The sequence below is a fragment of the Macrobrachium nipponense genome, chromosome 18 (assembly GCF_015104395.2).
Source record: "Macrobrachium nipponense isolate FS-2020 chromosome 18, ASM1510439v2, whole genome shotgun sequence".
Classification (NCBI taxonomy): Eukaryota; Metazoa; Arthropoda; class Malacostraca; order Decapoda; family Palaemonidae; genus Macrobrachium; species Macrobrachium nipponense.
The window spans coordinates 64,632,887-64,636,788 of record NC_087211.1 but is presented as its reverse complement, the minus strand read 5'-3'; positions in this window follow the sequence as shown (position 1 = coordinate 64,636,788).

The window sequence follows — 3,902 nt, the reverse complement described above, 5'->3', positions numbered from 1 at the left end:
CTTTCAGAGCAGTGTAACATGAATGGAAATAATTTTAATTCTGCGTGCCTGGTGGTGACTGAAGAGACCGAATAACAATAATAACTTGCGAGGTTAATAAGGATTCACCCACTGAATTTATACATTGGTCAGAAACCTTTCGAAGCAGTGTAACAATAAAGAAGCACATGCATTATTATACAGCGACCCAAAAATTTCTAACTTACGCGCAATTACAAAAGCTACCGAAATATATAAAAAGTATATCTTAGCTTAACCAGACCACTGAGCTGATGAACAGCTCTCCTAGGGCTGGGGCCCGAACGATTAGATATTTTGACGTGGCTAGGAACCAATTGGTCACCTAGCAACGGGACCTACGGCATATTGTGGGATCCGAACCACATTGCATAGAGAAATGAATTTCTAATCACCAGCAAAATATTCCTCTGATTCCGCGGTGTCAGAGCTGGGAGTCGAACTCGTGACTACCGAATCGGTAGGCGAGCGCGTAACCCACTCGTCCAACGAAGAACTACCGAAATATATAATATATATGTGTATGTGTATATATATATATATATATATATATATATATATATATATATATATATATATATATGTATATATGTATGTATGTGTGTGGGTGTGTGTGTGTGTGTGTGTAAATTTTTGTCATTTGTGCAAGCTCAACTTTGTTTATATCCAGAAATATAAATCCACAAATACCGTTCAATGCTGCAATAGTCATAAAATCGGAATTACTTTCACCCAGGGGGAATTATGGGTCTGAAGTGCTCTTGAATAGCCTCCTGTTTATCACTGTTCCTTACAATAAAAAACTCATGTTCGAATCCTGGCCGAAGTCGAGTCACTTATATATATATATATATATGTATATATATTATATATATATATATATATATATATATATATATATATATAAAATTCCGTTTGAGCGTAAATATCCCAGGAATAAGGAATTCGAAGATGTTTGTGGTTTAGTATTTGTGAAGTGTATGTACGTATGTATGTATGTATGTATATATATATATATATATATATATATATACTATATATATATATATATATATATATATATATATATATATAAATATAATTATACAAAGGCTACAGCCAAGAAGGAAAGTGAAACAATGGAGTACCGCTACAAGGTCTTTCGACTCTCGTCCTTTCCTTTGTGCCTATTACCTTTATTTATATATATTCATCACGTTCAAAATTTTCGTGATTCAGTTGCACATATATACTATATATATACATAGAATACATATAACAAACCAAAAACTAGAAACTGCCTAAATAAATAACCGGAAAAAGGCAATAAATCAAAAGTGAGTGGAAGTAAACCAATAACCAGAATTTAGACCATTTTCAAGAAAACAATTTATTATTTTGTACTATTTTTTCTCAGTTAATGTCTAATATATATATATATATATATATATATATATATATTTAAAAAGTTTACGTTTGGGATGTAATTTTTACTATTACATCATCATCATCATCATCATCATCTTCATCAACATTATCACCATCATTAACATAAATAATGCAAAATTAATTTCGAACAACTGATAAGATGAAAAATATTCCTTTTTTTTGCATTAGCAAAAGTAGTTAATTCGTGTTTACACGGTAGGATAGAGTAGATATAAAAAACCCGTACAGATATCACGAACTGAAAATGCTAAAATATTTGGCCAATAATGAAATATTGATTAGATAGGCAGTAAAGTAATCTTATTAATTAAGTCATCTAACAACTAAGGCTATGCGATAGGAAGTTTCCAAAAAATTTCATTACTAACGGGGTTACTTTGAAACAGGATAATGGCAGTTCTCAGTCAGAATCTCTGCAAATAATAATAATAATACTAATAATAATATACTTTATCAAAATTAACAGCTACTTCAACAGCGTTACATTTGTAGAGATTCTTCTACAAGCGTAACGCTGCTCAAGTAGCTATTACTTATAATAAAGTATGCTTGAGAGGGGTGCCTGCTTCTTAAATAATAATAATAATAATAATAATAATAAATGAGACAGGATACAAATACCTGGGAATAATGGAAGGAGGGGATATAAAACACCAAGAGATGAAGGATACGATCAGGAAAGAATATATGCAGACTCAAGGCGATACTCAAGTCAAAACTCAACGCCGGAAATATGATAAAAGCCATAAACACATGGGCAGTGCCAGTAATCAGATACAGCGCAGGAATAGTGGAATGGACGAAGGCAGAACTCCGCAGCATAGATCAGAAAACCAGGAAACATATGACAATACACAAAGCACTACACCCAAGAGCAAATACGGACAGACTATACATAACACGAAAGGAAGGAGGGAGAGGACTACTAAGTATAGAGGACTGCGTCAACATCGAAAACAGAGCACTGGGGCAATATCTGAAAACCAGTGAAGACGAGTGGCTAAAGAGTGCATGGGAAGAAGGACTAATAAAAGTAGACGAAGACCCTGAAATATACAGAGACAGGAGAATGACAGACATAACAGAGGACTGGCACAACAAACCAATGCACGGACAATACATGAGACAGACTAAAGAACTAGCCAGCGATGACACATGGCAATGGCTACAGAGGGGAGAGCTAAAGAAGGAAACTGAAGGAATGATAACAGCGGCACAAGATCAGGCCCTAAGAACCAGATATATTCAAAGAACGATAGACGGAAATAACATCTCTCCTCATATGTAGGAAGTGCAATACGAAAAATGAAACCATAAACCACATAGCAAGCGATGCCCGGCCACTTGCACAGAACCAGTACAAAAAGAGGCATGATTCATTGGCAAAAGCCCTCCACTGGAGCCTGTGCAAGAAACATCAGAGTTGAAGAGAAAGAGAGGCAAAAAATGGATAAGTATCAAGATCTGAAAATAGAAATAATAAGAATATGGGATATGCCAGTGGAAATCGTACCCATAATCATAGGAGCACTAGGCACGATGCCAAGATCCCTGAAAAGGAATCTAGAAAAACTAGAGGCTGAAGTAGCTCCAGGACTCATGCAGAAGAGTGTGATCCTAGAAACGGCGCACATAGTAAGAAAAGTGATGGACTCCTAAGGAGGGCAGGATGCAACCCGGAACCCCACACTATAAATACCACCCAGTCGAATTGGAGGACTGTGATAGAGCAAAAAGTAATAATAATAATAATAATATTTCGGAAGGAGACCCTCTCGTAGACATGTTTTGTTAAAAATGACTGCTGCTTCAGCACTATTAATCTTATAAAGAGTCTTCTCTATCTTTCTGATGACGGCTTTCTCGTTGTTGCTTAGACTGGCGAGCAACGCACCAAAGGGCATGGTAAAATTCGGTTGAGTCATTTGATTTATTATTGCTTATACAATTCTCTCTCTCTCTCTCTCTCTCTCTCTCTCTCTCTCTCTCTCTCTCTCTCTCTCTCTCTCTAACGCGACTTTTCCTCCTGATCGACAGGACATTATCAAGCGATAACTGCTGAGGGACTGAATTCCAGTGGTTGTTTGTTGTTTTTGATTTAGCTGACCTTGTGTCAGCACGGGCTCTTGCTCACAGAGCAGCCCGTAACTCAGGATGGTGAGAAGGTGGTAATGGTAGGATATGATTCTTTATTTGGTGATAATGCGTGAGTTGATGAGTGTGATATTGAAAGAAACTTTTGATGGTAAGGTTGTCCAACCTTTTTAAACCCTAAGGTGCCCTTCAGTAGTAGGAAAGTGCAATAGTAGTGAGTGTTGGCAAGTCAGAGAGGCCAACAGATGAGAAGAAGGAAGGGTATGAGTCTGAGAAAAAGTTGCTAGTCAGTTAGCTTGTGAGGTCCACAAAAAACCTTTCCTTATTCCGTTCCAATTCCGAGTGGGAAGTATTGTGTGTGT